This window comes from Rattus norvegicus, chromosome Y, assembly GCF_036323735.1.
Source record: "Rattus norvegicus strain BN/NHsdMcwi chromosome Y, GRCr8, whole genome shotgun sequence".
Classification (NCBI taxonomy): Eukaryota; Metazoa; Chordata; class Mammalia; order Rodentia; family Muridae; genus Rattus; species Rattus norvegicus.
In genome coordinates, this window is record NC_086040.1 from 58,566,201 (window position 1) to 58,576,331 (window position 10,131).

The 10,131-nt window shown below is 42.9% G+C and overlaps 1 pseudogene; it reads left to right on the top strand.

Moving 5' to 3' along the window:
- Positions 1-1,315: 1,315 nt before the first annotated feature.
- Positions 1,316-1,644, top strand: LOC134484367 (glutaredoxin-1-like; annotated as a pseudogene).
- The last annotated feature ends 8,487 nt before the right edge of the window (positions 1,645-10,131 follow it).

The window sequence follows — 10,131 nt, forward strand, 5'->3', positions numbered from 1 at the left end:
TTTGTAGATACTGCATTATACCTCAGCATCTCTAAACTCTCAAATCTCATCCTTGGTGACAATGTAGATTTGACCCATCAGATGTAATGAAGAATTAAAACTCATCTTGTGGTCAAAGTGGAAAGGAAATCACATTGATGTATCATAAATTCAGTGCTAAGAACAAGATTTAGACTATTCTGTGGGGATGCAGCCTGCAGCTGTGAAAACAGACATTTGGTGGAAAATGATTCAGTTCAAAAATGGGAAGGGAGAAAGGTAATTGATATTGTTCTAATAGATTTCACAACATTTAAAATGTGTTTCTTCCAGATCAGTAAATGACTGTTGTAAAGCAACTCATGAAATGAACTCTTGAGACCTGAGAATTACTTCTGTGTCTCCCCAGACTATTGCTTTGAAAGTAAGATTCAAAAGTATCCATTCGATGAATGATATATAGATATATACACATTATAACAGGATGGATACAGAGTTTCTTCATTTCTGAGAATGAGGGATTCAGCAGGTGAGTTGGATCAGCAATAAAGGTAATTTTTGCTGACTCTTGATTCCTGAAATCCTTCCCTAGGATATCCATGATTTAAAGAAAAAAAAAAAAACTTCAGACAACTTGTCTCAGATTTTTATATAGTTCAGTTTTCCTGGTCTTGGTACACAAAAGGAAAGACATCTGGTTTTCCAATTCTCGTTTATCCTGTAATTCTTGTACATGATGCACTCATGCAAATATATTACTGTGCATTAACATATTACTATTTCTATTTTTATTCTGTTGCCAAGAACTATTCAAAATAAAAAGGACTGTATCAAAGCATCATATGAAAATCATGCTAAGGGAATGTGGCCATTGGAAATTTGTAACTGAACTGAACCTCTTATTAGACACAAACATCTCTAAAAGGTCTTCTCTAGATTCCTGGTGCAGAAGCCGGCATTCCCAAACAGAACGTAATGGATAAATCTCTCTGTAGAGAGAAAAAAAGTTTGTCACAATGATCAAGGCTATGGCCCACATAATTTATCAATGGCTGGATATTTGGAAAGTCCTAGAATCCATTAGTTTATTGGTCCAAAAGTCTAGATGACTCATCTTGTAATTAATATATGGATAAATCTTCAGAATGCAGGTTCTAATGTCTGTGAGTGTTTGGTAGCATTTTGAGTGCAAGCAAGAAAAAGGAAAAGCTTCTTTTCCATGTTTTCTATGGACTTCAAGTAGAATGCATGGTTTAGAATACATTGGGATTGCGATTCTCAAACAGACCAGAATTTTGAACTGACTTACTTTTCTGGGAAGTTGCAGCCAGTCAGCATGGCTCATGAGTATGTGAACTGCAAGATCCAGTCTGGGAAAGTGGTCCTGTTCATCGATTGCCACCTGTACCTTTTTGCAGAAATATGCAAGAAATTCTAAATCATCTCCCATTCAAACATGGTGTTCTGGGACTTGTAGACATCACAGCCACTAACAACCCTAATGTGATTCAATATTACTTACAACAGATGAGTGGAATGAAAACAGTTCCCTGGGTCTTCATAGTAAAGAAAGACTGCATAGGCAGACACAGTGATCTAATATCCCTCCAACAGAATGGGGAGCCGAGGACATGGCTGAAGCAGATTGGAGATCTGCAGTTATGAAAGGGTTGGCAGTAAAAGCCCGTGCTGACAGAAGATATTCAGTCATACTGAGGCCAGTGCACCTGAGAGATGATGTGCATCATGGAGGATGTCAGTATTTTCTTGATTGGAATTTTCTACAAATTGGTTTTATTCTATTCCTCAGTGCAAAAATCTGATGCTGTTTGCCTGAAACCATGGGCTAGGGAATCTTAACACATCACACAGGATTGAGTATCCATTCTTCATGTGCTGACATGTCTCTACCTCTAAGCCCATGTTTAACAATCCAGTGCATCTAAATCTCCAGTGAATCAATTACTGTTTTTCTACCATGCCGTTCTGCTGAGGTCATTTGGGAGAAGTCCACTTCCTAATGGTTTTTAAAACAATGAATATTGTGAAGTTGTTTATGATCTACACACTGGCCTTTCCCTCCCTCAAGCATGTACTTCTGCATTTACAGCTCTCAGCCAGTGTTCTCAACCTTTCCCTACCACAACCCACAGAAGTCCACACTTGTATGAGGATGCTGTCTGAAAAACAGATGAAGAGCTTTAGCATTGTTGTTCCTCATTGAAGCAATATTAACATAGACAGCAGATCATTTGATGAATTCAGCTCTGTTCACAAACTGGTTAAATGCCCAGAAAATCCCATACACTTGTTATTTGATTGTAGTCAGAGTACTAGAATTGTCGAATATGAAATGCACACTTTCATAGCTCTCCTTTAAAGAATGTCTAAGAAAGAAGTTGCTTGCAAAACACTGTCATAAAATATTTATTCCATTCACACATTTACATTTAGCTTTGATGTCTTGCAATAACGTTTATTAATCATGGAACTGCAGGTCTCTGGTCTCCAGTGAGAAGGATTCATTCATTCATTCATTCATTCATTCATTCATTCCTAAAAAAGATGTATCTGTAGATGACTAAAAAAATAAAAATAACGAAAAGATCATGATTAAAGTTCTGGGATAAAGATGAAATATCCTACCCCAAAAATCAGATTAAAAGTAGATTTGATATATATATATCAATACAGAGTATATATATATATATATACTCTGAATAGTCTCCAGCATCCCAAATGTTACTCACTTGCAAAATCTGTCTGCTGGCAAAATCACGCCAGATGTTTAGTTTAATCTCCTCGCTCTGTAACATAGTCTGGTGTTCTGTTTCAGGAATCCTGACCTGGGGCTCGGCTGACTTGAGCATCACTCCCAGTCTTGCTGTCATTTACTGATCCTTGGAATTCCCTGCCAAGGTACCCTGACTTGCATTTCTCACGAGGCCATGCCATGAAGCCAGAGAAAGTGCAGCTATCTTACTCTGCCATTTATTAGCTTAGAGTATTGGGAAATTGGCTCGACATTTAAACCTCAATTCCCTAATGTATAAATGAGCAGGAGAACAATACCAGTTCATCAGATCTACCTTAGGACTGAGTTAGAAAAACACATCAAAACGATTAGTGTCAATGTGTTTTATGAATTATAAGCAGTATTATTTACATGATTAGTAACATTGGAACTTATTATACCTGTAACGGTTTTCATTATATTTGCTCAAATGATGCGAGGAAAGCATCTAGGATGGAGAAATCCTTCCTTTTAGGCGTTATTTCCAAAAAGCATTTCCTTCTGCTCCAATTATTTTTTTTAAAACTTACTTTCCACTCCATCTCCCCTTAGGTGATTAGGTTAGAACAGGGTTTGGTGAGAAGGGTTATAAAACGTTGTGTTACAGAATATATCTACAAGACCAACTGTTGAGTTCAAATGGAGGCACCCTCCATGGATAAGCCATACTCCCCCTGAAGCTATTGATTTCTTTTCTTTCTTTATTTTCATTGATTTCTTGTGATGGCTAGTCTTGGAGGAAAGAACCTCCCTCGAGGAGCCTCCTCCATCAGATTTGCCTTGACTATGTCTAGGTGGCATTTCCTTGACTGTTCACTGATGTTGGAGGGCCTGGTCTACTGTGGGCAGCACCGCCCTATGTGGGTGGGTCTGCACTCTGTAAAGGTAGTTGAATGTGAGCTTAGAAGCAAGCCAGTGAGCAGTCTCTGTAGTTTCTGTTTCACAATCCTGTCTTGGTTTTCCTTGATGATGGGCTGGAACAGATAAGATGAAATAAAGTTTTCCCTTCCAAAGCTGGCTTTGGTGAGTGTATTCATCAGAGCAACAGAAAACCAAAATAAAGCAAAAATCACACTGCCAGATGGGGGATGTCTTCCTGAAAGTTGCTGACCAGCGAGATCCCAAAAGCCCTCACAACTTTACAGGTTGTTGACATTGTTCTTCGTAGCCCTCCAGAACTAGATGGTAAGACCCTATTGCTGAGGACACTGAATCCTTTGGGTCACAGCACACAGAAGTGTCAATAAGAAGTTGAGGTGGAAGCATCTTCTATAATGGCTAGCCATCATGGTTCAAGAAAGTGCTATGTAGGCTTCCAGGGGAGAAAATCATCTACAACCTTACTCGGGGGTAAACCATTCAAGCTAAATGTCAGGCAAGATGTGCCCCTAATTTGTTAGTGGCATCGAAGTCATGGGAGTAACCAGTGGCTTTCCAATTGGATACAAGGCATATTCCACACAAGGGAATACACACCAGGTTGTGTAAACTCGTCAAGAACCTATGGTTAGGGTGGTATAGGCCCTTCGAAAGAACCTAATGCTAAATACATTGTCGAACTTCCTTCCAAACATCCATATTTGTATCTACAGATCAGCATTGCACTCAGCTCTCATCAGACAAGAAGCCTCTGACTACCATGGGCAGAGTCGTACAGCTGGACAAAGGGCTGGGAATCAGTGGTGTTGGACTTTTCAGGGGGAAATAGGACAGCTAAGTCTTCTCCTCCACAGCTCAGAGAACATCATGAAAGAGTGGGTGGAAGGAATATAAGAACCAGAAGATGGGGAAGCAGACAGCAAAAGTATACCTTTTAAATTGGTCCTAGTCATTCAACTCTTAAACTGATGGTGTCTATGGTCACGGGCACAAGACTGGGCCCCTCAACACTTTATCACAGATGGGAGAGGCCATGAAGATCCTCCCCTCCCTTGGCAATCAACATTTATTGGAGGAGGGGTTCTATCCTGCAGGCTTAGATTTTTCGAGACCTACTTTATTAAGAGTTCTTAAACCCTTTAAACTTCCTCTAGCCCACCACCCACCAGAGGTAGGGGAAAGGAAAGGATAATAGGGCAAACAAAGGACGATGTGGACCTGCTTAGAAATAGTTCTCTGGGGCGATTTCAATCTTCATCATCAGGATATCAGTTCAGTAGACATGAATCTGCAGAGGTACGTCGATCCACTTGCAAACACCATTCACGAATCACCAAGGACAGTTCAACCCAGAAGAAATTGCTGAGCTCTTCCAATTGGCCTGGGTTCGAGGAGGCAGCGAGAAGCCACCGCAATGTCTCCACAAGAAGTTCTCTTGTGCTTTTCTCTCTACAAAGTCATGACAAACAATGGTCAGTGAGGAAGGAAAGGCGAACCAATGCCACAGCATGGTCAATGAAGACCAGTGTCATCAAAGTCCATTGAGCATCAGCAAAGAGTGGCAAGGCAAACCAATGCCGTGGTGTTGCCCACTGTTGTCCAGGGTTATACTCGTACACTTTCTAAACATCGCATGCCCTTTTCCCAGGCAGCTACCAGAAACACCATGTGTTTGTTCTCAGCAAAACATCCTCTCCTAAGACAGTTTCCAGAACAACATCCATGACACAGTTGAGTCTCCAAAGAAACCACAAATTTCTGCTTCACTCCCTTCTTCATTCCTCTACCCATAGATAAGTTGTTCTGTCGAATACCTCTGTACACATGTAATTAATTAAACTTAGGGATTACATGCAGAAAGGAGACAAGAAATAGGAGGGGGGACTTATTCAGAATATCGGTGCCAATTGGAGAGGGAATGGCATGAGAGAAGGGGTTGACCGAGGGGATGATGGAGGAGGATGAGGGAGGAAGCAAGGGAGAACTGAAGGATGGGATGGGAGAATGAGGGAGAGGGATGAGGGAAGGGAATTGGGAAGGGAAATACAGAAAAGAAAGGTCTAAAACTCATTATATAAGTATATGAAATTGTTAAGCAAAAATATCAAAATCATAATTTTTTTAAAAAAAATTAATGTTTCTCTTTATAGAGGGTCAATCATTACAACTTAGGACTTATTTTGTTGGTTCAATTTTGTCTTTAAGGTTTTTTAGTTCCTTGGAACAAATTGTCAGATGTGAAGTTTTATTTCCACTCAGTGCCATCCAGGGTTCTTTGTAACTGAAAAATCAAGTCCATAAACACTTTGTATTAATCGTCAAAATCCCAATGAGTTCTCCTCAGTAATTTCCCTTTTATCACACACCACCCACAGCCCTTCTAAAAATGCTGGCTGAATTAAGTAGCTGCCACTGAATGGGACACAAGTTCAAACCAGTGGAAGTGGGAAAAAAAAAAAAAAACTAAAAGCAAACGAAGTAACAAACAGCAAAACTTCTTCCCTCTGCATCTGGGATTCCATTTTATGGTTTTGGAGAGTCTACTACACTGAACAAAATGAAAGAGTAGAGTCTGAGGTGGTGTTTAACTTAGTGAAGAAAGGCAGGCATAGCTGCAAATAGGGGGGAGGCGGGGGTAGGCTGTCAGGGCGGCTCCCCTCTTGATGATGTATGAAAACACCAAAGCTGAGAATGAAGAGAACCTCCAAGTGGAAACGGCTATGCCAAAATTTATGAATACAAGAGTGTTTGTATCACACTGACTGAACATTCACACAAATAAATCATACCACAAGTCTAGTATGCGTGTTTATCCCTCCAATAATGGGTTATGGGCTGTCATGCAGGTGCTGGTAATTTCACAGCAGGCACTTCTTCCCACAAAACTATCTCCCCAGCTTGCATTTTATCCCATGTTTCTGGCATGCTGGAGATCCTGTATTTTGTTTATTTGGCCCATAGCTAGATGCTCTTTCTTGGACTATAAGTCAGTGATCTAAATTCCTAATGCTGCCCCCTTTAAGACAGTTCCTATGTAGTTACGTCCCTTGATGACACAATTATTCTTGTTGCTTCTTCATAGTTGTAATTTTTCTTCTGTTATGAATCGTAGTCGATAATCATTTTGGAGACTGAAATTTGTCAAAGGGATCGTGACCCACACACAGGTTGTGAACCGCAGCTATAACCGGTTGGTGGCAAGATATATTTGAAGGACAACCTGGGGAAGACAACCATTCTGGGTCCTAAGACCATCGTTTTATGGACTTAGCTCACCTCTTCACCTCCTTAAATATGGAGTCATGGGAGGATCGTTTGTCACTTTGAATAAAACAAACCTTAAGAGCGACACAGGATGGATCGTTGTTGGTATCATGTTGTAATTTCCTCCCCCCAAACACCACATTTTAAACATCATCGAAAGCCAAGAAAATAGGCATAAAGATCTGTCTGTGTTAGGCACTGCCCACAATTCATTTCGTTCACCTGGGCCTCAACTTTAGAAGACTGCAAGCATTAGCCTTTTGAGAAATCCACTTCCTGCTCATGTTTTGTTGAAGAAAAAAATCAAGCTAAATAGAACAATAGAGATGGAGTGTACAGGATGGGTTGGGGGTTTAGAGCTCTTAAGGAAAGCTCGCACAAAGTGAGGTATGTCAACATACCTCAGCTGACTCAGAAGCAAACAGGTGAGGACCATAGGAAGCCTTGGGCATAAACAACAGGGGTGAAGGTGTCTTTCCAAGGCAGCGAGACAGAGCAGAGCACCCTTCCTTGGGCTAGTTGAAGTGAGGAAGCTAGTGGTTCTCCACCTAAGTCATCGCACTCTGAGCCGACTCGTGAAGTTCTGTACCCGTCACTCTCCAGTGCCTGAGGTTGAAATGCAGCTGTCCCCCCCCCCCAACCCCCATAGAAACAAGTACTTGTTCCAAGGAGAGGTGCTTGAAGACTTCATTCTTTGAAGGCATCTTCTCTGAAGGGCAGGTCTCCAATTCCTTAGCAAGAAAGGCATCATGTCTTCAACCTTGTCGTCTTTCCAAATCTGCCATCTCTGTGAAGACCCATCTCGAATGTCTTGGCCAGGGCGTCTGACTTCCTGAACTGATGTCTCCAACAGGTTTCCTAAAGTCTCAGCTTAGCAGTTTACGACGGATTACCTGTGCCTTATCTAGAGTGGAAACAGGGAATGAATTCTGGCTTATCTGAGTCCCGGGAGGTAGTAGGTGCTTATAGAGAGCAGGTGAAGGAATCATATAGACATGAAAGTGCTAATCTATTCTTCGGGTCCGAACTTCTCTAATTTTTTATACATTTTTTTAATCATTTAATAAAGTAAGTCAGTATCCCAGACAGGGTGAATGTCTGGCATATGCACCAGCTTCTCTTTTCATCCTAACTCCTGGCTGTTCAGGCTGTGATATCCATTGGAAGTAGAGTCATTGCAGATGTAAGTGGTTATAATGAAGGCCACCCTGGAGTGTGCTGGGCCCCTAATCCAATATGATCATCGACCCTATCAGAATAGAAGCGTTAGTGGCCTGAATGGCAGGCAGAATGGATGGGACCAGATGTCAGGGTGTGGTTGACTGGGAGCTGGTTTTATTTCCCAACCAGGAGTTTGGGCTTTAGACTGAGGTTCTAGTAAGCACTGGAGAATTTTTATCAGAGATTTCCCTTCAGGGATCACTCAGGATTATCCCCTGGGGACGTACAGAGGAGGACCTAGAGGAGGCTGCAAGGCCTGTCAGCTCAGGCAACACAGAAAGCTGTTTTCTTCACAGGAGGAACATGCTGCAGAGTGCAGGCCAGCAGAGACAGTGACTGAGCAGTTAGTGCAATGTCCCTCTTTGCATCAGAGCACACCCCCCCACGCTATCCTTCTTCCATGCCGCTATTACATGTTCAACAGGCCGTCAAAACCCAGTCTGAGTGAAGGGACACCATTGCACTAAGGAACGAACACTGCATAGTACAAGACACAATGGATGGTAAGATGTTTCACAAATGATGGGAAACTGAAATAATCTCAGTTAAGATGGTTTGCATTCCTCTCAGAGGACCCGGGTTCAGTTCCCAGCAACTATATCAGATTGTCCCCAACTCTAGGGAGTCTAATGCCCTCTTCTGATCTCCGTGGGTCACTGCACATGGGTGTACATACATACATATATACATTCATACATACATACATACATACGTACTTACATACTTCATATATACACATATATTACACACATACATACTATACACATACTACATACATACAACATATATATTATGCAAGTGGGTTACTCAGTGATCTGCTATCCTTGGTCAGTGTATTACTCATGCCCTCAGGAACCCTCAGAGGAAGTGGAACTCTCCATTTCTTCTTCTCTGTCAGTTCATTTCTGGGGTTTAGGATCCTTTTACTGACTGAAGCCTTTATATGATCTTTGAGTTTCTGAAGCATTTCTGTAACACGAGCATCAGGTTTTTTGAATCTCTGGTCTTCAAAGGGTTTTGAGCAACTGAACTTGTGCCGAGTCCGTATAAGTAGTCCCGGAGGTGGAAAGTCGCTCGGGTCTCTGCTGTTCAAGTGCTTCCCCCGTTGGAGAAGGATGTTATAATCCGGTTGGGGGACACTGAAGGCGGTCTCAGGTGGCGGAGGCTGGGAACCCTTCAGGTTCTTCCCCCATTGGAGTCCGGTGTTATAATCCGCTTGGGGGACACTGAATGGGCTTCCAGGCCGTGGAGGCTGGGAATCCTTGCACTGATTCCCCTGTTGCACTCCGGGGTTATAATCATCTCAGGTGACTCTGAAGGGGATCCCAGGCCATGGAGGCTGGGGAATCGCTGGTGTATTGTCAGAGGGTAAAGTCCGCAATGAGGCTCTCTGTCCTCTCTAAACACTACCACGTGAAGGGGCAGTGAAGGACTCGGCAGTGGTGAGTCATGGTGAGCATCAGTCGAGCTGTATCCTTTGAATATTTCTCTCTCTCCCAAGAACTGTGGACAAGTCCGGAAGGCAAAGCAGGGAAATCTCGAGTGACCATTGATCTCAGGAAACAACCAAAGCTCGAGAGGGGCTGTCCTCAAGTTTGCACGAGGCAGTAGCAAGGTCTGCACGGGGCAGTCGCGAGGTCTGCACGGGGCAGTCGCGTGGTCTGAATGGGACGGTCACGAGGTATGCACAGGGCAGTCTCGAGGTCTGCTCGTGGCAATTGCGAGGTCTGCAGGGGGCAGTGGCCAGGTCTGCACGGGGCAGTGGCCAGGTCTGCACGAGGCAGTGGCCAGGTATGCACGGGGCAGTCGTGAGGTCTGCATGAGGCAGTCGTGAGGTCTGCATGAGGCAGTCGCGAGGTCTGCAGGGGGCAGTCGTGAGGTCTGCACGGCCCAGCCAGGAGATGCCTCTCTTGTCAGTTCTGCTTGTAGTAGCGGGCGATCATCCAAGCTTTCTGAATGAGGAGGAACCATATCGACTCTCTTCCTTTGAGTCC